This window comes from Gossypium hirsutum, chromosome D05 (genome assembly GCF_007990345.1).
Source record: "Gossypium hirsutum isolate 1008001.06 chromosome D05, Gossypium_hirsutum_v2.1, whole genome shotgun sequence".
NCBI classification, from domain to species: domain Eukaryota; kingdom Viridiplantae; phylum Streptophyta; class Magnoliopsida; order Malvales; family Malvaceae; genus Gossypium; species Gossypium hirsutum.
Genome location: NC_053441.1, coordinates 34,124,573 through 34,136,559, shown reverse-complemented (window position 1 = coordinate 34,136,559; position 11,987 = coordinate 34,124,573). Strand labels below are relative to the sequence as shown.

At 34.1% G+C, this 11,987-nt stretch overlaps 1 pseudogene; it reads right to left on the bottom strand.

Moving 5' to 3' along the window:
• Nucleotides 1-1,854: 1,854 nt before the first annotated feature.
• LOC107903008 (kiwellin-1-like) overlaps nucleotides 1,855-11,987 on the bottom strand; it is a 30,263-nt pseudogene continuing 20,130 nt past the window's right edge.

Sequence of the window (11,987 nt, the reverse complement as noted above, 5' to 3'; positions counted from 1 at the left end):
TTTGTAAAAAGATCTTGAGAAACCTGGAAGTCGGATCCAAACCACTAATTGATTCGGAAGGCTTTGAGAAGTACTGAACAAAGAAGACCATGGCTGAACTATTAGATATTGGCCGTAAATCGTCCAAGGCCCTTCAATTAACCCCTTGTTATAATCTTCTTTTGATTGAAACTTAACGAAGTAGTAATCATTTTCTAAGTCCATTAGCTGGAACGATCGTCTTGGTTTCCACAACAAATGAAGCTTAGAAATTAGATTGTAAAAGCCAATTTTCCTGCCAAGAAACTTGATGATCACTGTTTTCGCCATACTCTTTTGAATCAGAGTGTGTACTCTTTCTGAGAATTTGATATCTAGAATTCCGTTCATCATCTCTGTAACAACATCACCATCAAGGAGCTCAAATTCATCCTCCTCATAATCTTCCTCTTATGATTCCAACCTAGTAGTTTGTCCTTGAACGAAGCCACTTTTGAACCTCCATCATCAGTCTCCATATCACCCACATCCGTTGGATCATCATCCCGACGACGGACTTTCTTTGCCCTTCCTACCCCCGAACCTCCTAACGATTGTTCCATTCTTTTTTTTTTTCTATCATGAGAATTTTAATAATTTAATATTTTTATTTCACCCTATTAAATTGATAACCGATTGACTTTTGTAAAAATATTATAACGCCCACCATAATTTTCAGATTTTAGTGAACTCAAATGACCGTACACTTAAAAGTCAAATGGAATCAATTTCAAATACAATCAATAATCGCAATGAAAATTCCCCCTTATAGATGCGGTTGGCTCCACTCTTCAATCAAAGACAAAAGCCCCATAAATCACAGTCATGAAAAACTCTCGATCTAGCTTAAAGCAAATTTTACAAATATAAACTAATTAATGGTGATCTTTGAAATACACTCATGTTTGAAAACAAATTATTTCAAAGTTTAGTTTATAAAACGGCATTCCATGCCATGCCATGGTAACTTCCTATGGTTACCTAACTCTTAAAGTTTTATTTGTATCTAATACCTTTTAAGGATAAATTCTTAGTTTTTATACTACACACAACATCATTATATAAAGATAGTCTAATAATAAGTAAATTATATTAAGTAAAAAAAACTTGAATACAATAGGTTTCGACTCGACTTGATTCGTCAAGAATGAATTTTTTTTAGAAAATTAGGTTTAGGGTAGGTCAGGTTGGATAAAATTAATAAAATAATCAGAGTCAGATATGGTCATGTTTGAGGTAAATTTACCTATCTCAAGATATTTTTAAAAAAATGCCTTTGATATATATATATAGTTTTTGTTTTCAAGAAATAAATAAATAAATAAAATTTTAACTTTAAACTAAAAAAGAAATCTTATTTTCTTTAAAATAAAAAATAAAAAATTTACTGTTATTTGTTTTAAAATAAAAATAAAATAATTTAATCTAATTTAAGTTGGGTTGGGTTGGATCGGGTTGGAGTTAAGTTTCCTATTAAATTTGGAGTTTGGATTCCAGGTGAATTTTTCTCTTAAGATTAAAATATTAGAAATGCATTATTAATAAAAAAATTTGATTAAGCTCATGAGCGGCTCAAATCGAGTATTAAGGTACTCAAATCTAGTTCACTTGATAACTCAAGCTGCTCGAGCTTGGCTCGACAATGCCTTAATTGAAGTTAAAAAAATTTTTCAAACTAACTCAAGAAACCTGCGAGCACAAGTGCCTTGTTTATACCCCTATCGAATGAGTACCAAATCCAACACTCATCTGATTTCGAGAATCAACTAAGAATTTCTCCAAGTAAGAAGTAAGGATAGAGCAGATAATGAAGATTTAAAACAAAATTTACGGCTCAAAATACATAATATATACATAAATTTTACATTAATAGTAACATAAATGTTAACTAAGACGCACAAGAAATCTTTACTCTAGTACATACATTATAAATATAAATATGGATCAAGTGATTAATCAGTATCAGACCAGTAGATATCCATCCCGCCCCAGTCGCTCTCAGGCACTCCAAGAGCCTTCCAAACTGCTTTCGAGGCATCAACAATGTTGTTAGGGCAAGGGGGCTGATAATCATGGTCCGAATCGCATCCCATAGTAGAATCACATTCATCCACAACTTTAGCCCTCACAGATTTTCCATTGCCATGGATGTTGATATAATTCAAACACCTCTTCCCGTTGTTATACCACCCTGTAGAAAGTGCCACCACAGGGTCATCATCGGAGTGGTACTGGTTGTCACATTCAGATGGTGCACCACCGTCTCCATCTGGCTCAAAGCTGTTAAGCGTCAGTGTTGCTTTCGTTTGGCTTGATACAGGGGTGAACATTTGTATGTCGTGTACCACTTGCCATCCTTGCAACAATCAGAATCATTTTCCTGGTTGCATTGCCCTGGTGGAGGGGTTTGTAGAAAATTGAACAATATTTGGAGAAATAAAACAAAGAAAATGATAAAGAATATAATGAAAAGAAAAATAATTTTTGTATATGGAAGAAATAAAATTCCTTCTAATAAACTTTTTATTTCAATCACTCTACTTAATTCTTCATCACGTACAACTCTTTATATAGGAGTTGTAAGTAACTATTCATCTATATCACTAAATGCTAGGAGTTGTGACTATTCATTTACATAACTTAAATACTATAAGAGTTATGACTATCCATACATGTGTGTAACTTTTCATCTTCAAGTCTCTTCACTCTTCATATTCAAGTCTCTTCACTCTTCTAACTTTTCATAATTTATTTGTACAAGATTAATTTAATTATGTGCCAACAATGCCTCCCTTAAATTAAACTTGCTTCGAACTCCCAACCTTTCAACATTTTTCTTGAAGACTTGTCCACTAAGCGGCTTTGTGAAGATATCGGCCATCTGATCTTCTGTCTTGCAATATTCAACTTGAATATCACCATTATTCACTAGTTCCCTCAAGAAGTGATACCGAATGCGAATGTGTTTTGTCCTTCTATGAAGAACTGGATCTTTTGTGACCGAAATAGTAGAACTATTGTCACAAAACAAAATCGTTGACTTGCTCTGCTTCTGCTTAAGACTCTCCAAAATTCCACGTAACCAAATCAATTGACATCCTGCATAAGATGCAGCGATATATTCAGCTTCTGTAGTCGAAAGCGCCACAACTGATTGTTTCTTTGAACTCCATGAAACTGCACCACTGCCAAGGTGAAAAACATAACCAGAAGTGCTTCTGCTATCATCAATGCTTCCTGCTAAATCACTATTCAGATAACCAATGAGATCAACTAATGTATTAGCTTTATAGAAAATTCCATAATCAATGGTTCCCTTCACATATCTCAATATTCTCTTGGCAGCCTCCCAGTGATTGGAGTAAGGTTTCTCCATAAATCTACTCACCAAGCTAATAGCATACACGATGTCAGGCCTTGTCGAAGTCAGATACATCAACTTCCCAACCAAACTTCTAATATGGTGGAATTGACAAGCTTTCCTTCACCCTCTTTAGATAACTTCAGACCTGTAATGAATGGAGTAGAGACTGGATTCGCATTTTCCATCATGAACTTTTTTAGAACTTCCTTTGCGTAGCTCTCTTGTGAAATAAAAATTCCTTTCTCGGATTGATGAACTTCAATGCCTAGAAAATGATGAAGTTCTCCTAAATCTGTCATCTTAAATTCTACCATCATTGAGTGCCGAAATTCTTTCAACATCTTCACATCATTTCCTGTGAAAATAAGATCATCAACGTAGAGACTTACAAACATGAATCTTCCTTGAGAATTTCCTTTGATGTGGAGAGTATGCTCATATGGAGATTTCTGAAATCCAGACTTCTGAAAATAAGAATCGATGCGGCTGTACGAAGCTCAGGGTGATTGCTTCAACCCGTACAAAGCTTTCTTCAACTTGTAAACTTTTTTTTCTTCTCCTTTTTTAACAAACCCTGGTGGTTGATCAACATAGACTTCTTCTTTGAGAACACCATTCAAAAATGCAGATTTTACATCCATTTGGAACATTTTCCAATTGTTTGGGCAACAAGAGAAATAAGTAACCGAACTGTCTCAAGTCTTGAAACTAAAGCAAATACCTCTGTAAAATCTTCTCCTTCCTTTTGCTTGTATCCTTTTGCAACCAGTCTTGCCTTGTAATTGTTGATAGAGCCATTCGGATTCATCTTTGTCTTGTACACCCATTTGACTCCAATTGAATTCTTGTGCGGCGGTAAATCTGTGAGTTCCCATGTATCATTGTTTTCAATTGAGCAAATCTCTTCTTTCATGGCTTTCCTCCATGTTTCTTCTTGATATGCATGATCGAAAGAAATTGGATCTTCTCCTGCAAAGAAAGCAAAGAATACAACATCATTTTGCACAACTTCATCTGTTACATCATATAACTCTTGGATGCTTCTTATTTTTCGGATCGGGCTGGATGAAGAAGAATTTGATGAAGAACTTGGGGAAGCAGGAGGATTTCCTAGTTGAGCATCATTTTCAGCATTCTCAATTACTTCATCTTCTTCTTCTTCAAATTCAAAAGGAAAAATTGGCAAATTTTCCTTTTCAACTTCCATATCTTCAAACATGGAATTTTCGTCAAACCGAACATCTCGACTTATCACAATCTTCTTTGTCATCGGATTGTACAACTTGTATGCCTTACTTCTTTCACTATAGCCAATGAAAATGCATTTCTCTGACTTGTCATCCAATTTGCTTCTCATTGCATCTGGAATATGAGAGTAAGCAACACTCCCATATACTCTAAGATGACGAACACTAGGCTTTATACCATACCACGCCTCATGTGGTGTGCAATACTCCAAGCTTCTTGTCGGTGATCTGTTTATAAGATAAACTGCACAGGAAACAACTTCAGCCCAAGATCTTCTTGATAACCTCTTCTTCTTAAGAAGACATCTAGCCATTTCCATAATTGTTCTGTTCTTTCTTTCACACACACCATTTTGCTGAGGTGTATGGCGGATTGTCATTTCATGCCGGATGCCACTATCTTGGCAATATTTCTCAAATTCTTTTGAAAAATATTCACCTCCATGATCTGTCCGTAAGGTGTTAATTTTCAACCTAGTAAAGTTCTCCACTTCTGCCTTGAAATCTTTGAATATCTGAAAAACCTCTGATTTTTCTTTGACACAATACACCTATAACTTTCTTGAGTAATCATCAATGAAAGAGATAAAGTAGCGATTACCTCCCAAAGATGAAACTGTCATTGGACCACAAAGATCTGAGTGAATAAGTAGGAATGGTCTTCTTGCTTTCCACGAGGATTGAGAAGGAAAAGCAATTTTGTGTTGCTTTCTAAGTTGACATGCTTCACAAACATCATCAAGCCGATCGATTTTTGGTAAACCTCTGACCATCATCTTCCTTGAAAGCATCTCCAAATTTCCATAGTTCAAATGTCCATATCTATCATGGCATAACTTTGAAATTCCTTTATGAGCACCAATAAAGCAAGACATATTCTGATTTTGAAGGGTGAGAGAGAAAAGATTATTTGATGCCACACCAACTCTAGCAACAACCTGATTTTTCTTTGACAAATAGCAAGCCATGTCACGGAAATGAATATCATACCCCTTCTTCAAGAGATGCCCAACGCTAAGCAGATTATTTTTAAGATCAGGAACAAAATAAACTTCAGACATTTTCTCTACCCTTCCTTGCTTTGTTTTGAACTCTAACTCAACAACACCGCTAACTTTGTAAGCTTTGCCATCTCCTACTTTTACTTCTCCACAATCAGATTCAAATAACTTTGAAAACAAATTTTTGTTACCTGTCATATGCTTGCTAGCACCACTGTCTATGTACCAAACATCATCAATCTCTCCACCATGAGATACAAGCAACAAAGTTTCTTGGTTTTGCTCTTGATTATTTTGTACTATATTAGCTTCATTTTTTTCTTCTTTCTTGTACCAGCATTCACTTGCCAAATGACCAGGTTTGCAACAATGATAACATTCAAAATAGCCACGACCTCTTCCTCTTTGATTTCCACATCCACGTCTTCTTTGTGATCCTCTAAAATTTTGACTTTGGTTGTCTTCTTTCCATCCATTCTCCGTGCTTGCATCTTCACCTCTTTCACGAGCATTTGAGCCTCTTCCTCTAAAATTTCTTCCTCTTCCACGACCACGATCTCTTCCTCTTTGATTTTTAAAATCTCCCTTCTTCTCATTTAGAGACAACTTTGACTGGAGTGCTTGATCTAGATCTACTTCCTTTTTCTTCTTGTTTAATCTTTCTTCATGGGCTTGCAACGAACCTGTGAGTTCATCAATAGTCATGGTACTCAAGTCCTTTGATTCTTCAATGGCTACCACAATGTAGTCAAATCTGGAATCTAAAGAATGGAGAATTTTCTCAACACCACGAATATCATCCATAGTTTCACCATCTCTTTTTAATTGGTTGACTATGGACAAAACCCGTGAACAGTAATCAGAAACTGATTCTGACTCTATTTTTTGCAATCTTTCAAACTCCGCTCGAAGAGTTTGCAACCGAACTTTTTTCACCTTTTCATCTCCTTTGAATGAATTTTGTAAAAATTCCCATGCTTGTTTTGCCATGGTGGGACAAGCTATTTTTTCCCAAGCCGCTTCATATGATTGAACTCCTTGATATATCCAAAATAAGGCTTGCTGATTTTTCTTCCTTGATTTTATTAGACTCTCTTTTTGAACTTGTGTTAATCCTTCCTCCACTTCAACCTCAACTTCATTATAACATTTTTCAGCAATCTCCCAAATTTCTAGAGATCCAAGAAGAGCCTTCATTTGGATACTCCATTTGCCATAATTTTCTTTGGTTAATTGGGGAACGAAAGAAAGAGGAATAGAATTGTTCATTTCGATCGAACAAGGCTCTGATACCAATTTGTAGAAAATTGAACAATATTTGGAGAAATAAAACAAAGAAAATGATAAAGAATATAATGAAAAGAAAAATAATTTTTGTATATGGAAGAAATAAAATTCCTTCTAATAAACTTTTTATTTGAATCACTCTACTTAATTATTCATCACGTACAACTCTTTATATAGGAGTTGTAAGTAACTATTCATCTATATCACTAAATGCTAGTAGTTGTGACTATTCATTTACATAACTTAAATACTATAAGAGTTATGACTATCCATACATGTGTGTAACTTTTCATCTTCAAGTCTTTTCACTCTTCATATTCAAGTCTCTTCACTCTTCTAACTTTTCATAATTTATTTGTACAAGATTAATTTAATTATGTGCCAACAGAGTTTTCCCTTTGATCTTGCCACTAGGGCTGCACGTCTGTGCTTCAACACTAAGAAAAAGAAGAAGAATGCAAAGGAGAGGAAAGACAGTCAAACACTTGCTTCTTCATTTTTATCTTCTTTAAGTCACTTCTATTTTAATGTTTTAGTGCAGAAAACTTCAAGTGGGAAAAGCAATATATAGAGATCTTAGCGATGAGTAAGTTAAAATATTGGTCTTTCACTATGACAATTTATGATGAACTGATGCTGATAAAATTGTATTTTATCATTTACCCAAATTTTGTAACATATTTATCATTCAGAAGCATTATTGTGGGAGGTTCCTGTAGGTTTTGTTCACTTTTAGTTTATTTTTCTTAAATTTCTTATGGCAGCTATTTGTTGATGAAGATCAAAGGGGCTTTAGATTATACTTGTCAACAAATCATTTTACTGGCTGATGCCTAAATTGGATGGATTTGAAGATGGTTACACTTAGCTTTTCATTTTCCATAAAAATTTTGGAATGAAAATTATTTTCTATACATACATTACACGTATACTTCTTTAAAATATCTTTAAATATATATACATATAAAAAATCATATTCCTGATATCCAGTCCCAATAGTAGTGTTAGAATTTCTGTCTTAAATTCCATTCACAGGAAAGAACCAAGGTGAAAGAGCCAAAGGAGAAGTGATAAGTATATAAACCTTGACAAAGTAACTTTCGTAGTTAAAGCAACAGCATATAATATTGTTTTAATTGGCAGACCAAAATTTGAAATTTTGTCTGAAATGTGAATATAAAAATATTAAGCACCAAAATTAGATTTGGGTAAAAAATTTAACTCAATAATTTCTAGACCAGAAACCCAATTCAACTTTTAGTTGTATAATATATTATATAATTTATTTCATATAAAAATTTAATTTATAATAGTATACAATACTATAGTACAAACATTAAAATATGTTTCTTTAAAATTAAAATAAAATCATTTTAAAACGTTAAATAAAAATAAAATATTTTTTTGTAAAACAATTTGCATACTAAAACATACTCGAATTTAGTTTTTGATTACGTGTCAGGCGATCTGGTTGACTCAGACAATTATTTCAAACGACAATCCATGGAAGAATCAATAGTGTTAACATAATGAAAGTTCAAGTAGCACTTCTGGCAAAAAAGGAAAAGTTTGAAGTACATATATTGAAAAAGCACTACAATTTGGGGACCCTTTTTTATTTTAAGGCTTTTTAGTAGGATGAAATTCTCTAAGAATGGCATCCGTGTCAACATTTGTGAAATTGTTCAAGTCAAGAGACAATCGGTCGTCTCTTTCATAGCACGATATGCCATAGTACTTGCAAATGGCAGCACGAGAAATATCAATGTTTGGATTAAAACTCTAGCACTACATGTAATACCCTAAACCCGGCCTAAACGTCCAGACCAAGTCTAGTGAGTTACATTGTTGATATTAGGAAAACCGCATTTATAAACACAGTCAAAATGAAATCGTTCAACATTTTAAAACTAACACAACAATTGACTAACTATTTAGTCTTCCCAAACATCATAATATCAGAGAAAGCTGAGATTACTAATGGTAAGATTTAAAGTAAATATAATCGAATTGACTGAGCTCTCGCAAGCCCGACCCATTCAAGCCTGAGAGCCACCTGAAATCCAATTAACAACGAAATGAGTTGTGAACCCAATGCATAAAAGATGTCCATTCAATTAAAGTACATTTATAAGATAATTCTCAACTCCTAAGATTCAGTTAGATAACAGAAGCAATTCTAGTTTTAGGTATAGAACAGATCAGATACATATGCAGTTTTTCCTACCCCCATCTGCTACACACCATCTCCGACCATCCCAACACACCATTAAGGGCGTTTAATGCCCAACCAACCCTACACACCAAAAAGTATCTGTCTGACACGTTTACAGAGATGCAAACTAGCTGCTAGATTGAAATACAACAAAGCACCAGATTCATATATATGCATTGTGGCTTAGCCACTGATTCAGAGCAGATTACTTCCTCATTCACAATATCCCAACCCATGCAAATGCATATTGCAAATATCAACGACATCTGTTTAGTCATTCCAATTCTATTCATAAATAGATAATACAGATCAATATTATTAATAGCCATCATTACACATGCATTTATATAATTCATATCTTAGTCTCAGAGTTGCAGATAGTCCTCATATAATCAAATTCAAATCATAAATACATTTTAGAGGTTAGTGCTTGTGTTAGACAACACTCATGGCCTCAAAACTAAGGTCTAGATCCTATTTATATGCCACACGGCCTGGCAAATGCCGATGTGCTTGCCTTTGTGGCTTACACAGCCTGACACACGCCCATTTTGTCTGCCCACGTGATTTTAAATCATAAACAGTGAGTCACACGACCTGGACACACACCCGTGTGGCTCATACGGCTTGTACACGGCTTGGGAACACGCCCGTGTGGACCAATTTTTAAATTGGAGTAAAACTCTAGCACTACAGGTACAATGGCAGCTTGCTTGGGAGTCAAGCAAAAATTGTCCGAACGATGAAAGTGTACATCATCCTATATCTCATCATTAAACGTGGAGGCTGGATCAAAATCATGTTCAGGGATGAACACACGTCCCTGAATTGTTTGATAAAAAATCATGGCCTCTTGCTATGCAAATTTAACACCATCGTATTTCAACAACAAAATTGAAGCTGTGTGAGAACGAGATTGTTTACGCATTCTCGGGGGCATTCTCTTAATTTTCACACTTAAAGTCAATAAAAATAAACTCAATATCTAATGGAAAGCAGTCAATACATAAATTAAAAACTTTAAAATGGAAATAAGAAAAAAACTAATAATAAATAAATGGAAAGAAAACTTAAACCGTATTGATTGTTGTAGTTGAATGGATTGAATCGAGAAGTGTCATGTTTCCCAAGCCAAAATGGTGTGATACTTGCAAAAGAAGAAAACTAACAAAAGGTAAAGTAAAAAAAAGAAAGAAAGAAATTGATCAATGAATCAAAGTGTAACCTCCTAAACTTGACCTAGACGTTATGATAGAATCGGGAAGGCCGTATTGGACACCTTAATGTCGAACCTACCCTAACGATAGTGAAAAACCTTCAAATACTCCCTTTTATAAAATCATGGTTTCTGTTGTTAGCTTTGGAAAAACGTTCATTTACTTAGTCCAACCATGTTTAGGTCGAATTAGTGAATTAGGTGAATTTTAAAAAAAAAAACCCAACTATCGGCGTTGCCTTCAAAAAAACATTTTGTTATCTTCTTAATAGGGGAAATGTACCATTACCAATCAAATTATTAATTTATCATATACCATGCATAGTCCATTTCAACATATTTATAAAAAACCGTGTCTGTATACCAAATATGCATGTCATGCATGCATGAAAAACCCCAAAATCTCAAAAAGTCCCAAACCACGTTTAAAGAAACTCTACAATCCAAAACCGAATAATAATAATAAAATAAGCCTAAAATATAATTAAATTAAAATAATTTGACGAAGTAAAGTCTGAGGTCTGTCGTACGTCCGCATGCCAATTCTGATCCTAAGTTCAATCATTACCTGAGAAGTTGAGATAGTGAGGTGAGCTTAACAAGCTCAGTGTAAGACTAAACAAGCAAGTATTAAGCATTAATACAAGCAATTTCTTAGAGGTACCAATAGCACAATCAAACATTATCATTAATAATTTCAAATGCACATGATCGAAAAAAATACACATTTGAGATCCTACCCATACCATCCGCTACACACCACGAGTTCCCCAAAACCCGTCTGCCAAACTCCAATGTATGTGAGCAACGCTCAATGTGGTAAAACCACCAATAATCAATAATGCATTAAAACTGCCAAATAAATAATACGATATAATCGCCGATTCCCTTGGTACTATAAATGCAGTGCACTGACTACAAATATATGCAGACTTAATATGTTGTCGGTACTCCACGGAACTCCTCCGTCAATCACAACATCTCATCCCAATGCACATGCAATATGTCATACAAATTCATACATAATCATATTTCAATACTTTTTACATTTATTCGACATGTTCAACATGTCCTCAATAATCACATACTTTCAATAAAAGGAAGCAGTGTTCCAATTTTCAAATTACCATTAAGATGGTATCAATCAATATCGTTCAATTCACATACTTTACGAATTTCAATGTACACCAATAGCAGCCTCACGTATATATATAATAGTAATATTTCATGCATTTAAGTCATGCATAAACCTAATATCTCAACATTTCATACCATTCAATCAAACATTCTCATATCACATAATATAATTATGCATAACAATCTCAATTACACATTCATGCAGTCAAACTAGCAATTTTGCGAACACAACAATCTTTTAAGGCTTGAAACGCACCTAGTTCAACCACTTACAAAACTGAAATTTTGGCTATTAAGTTATACCAATCAGCAAGCTAATTTATCAAATATAACATGACATTTATAATTATGAAACAAAATTTACAAGTTTAGGACTCACACCTTATTTTTCGCTTTCTCGTAACACCCTAGTGAATCTTCCAATTTTCCTTAATAAACCTTTATTCGATCCTAAACTAAAATTTAGTATAAATTCAATCAATTTACCATTTAACCAACTCTG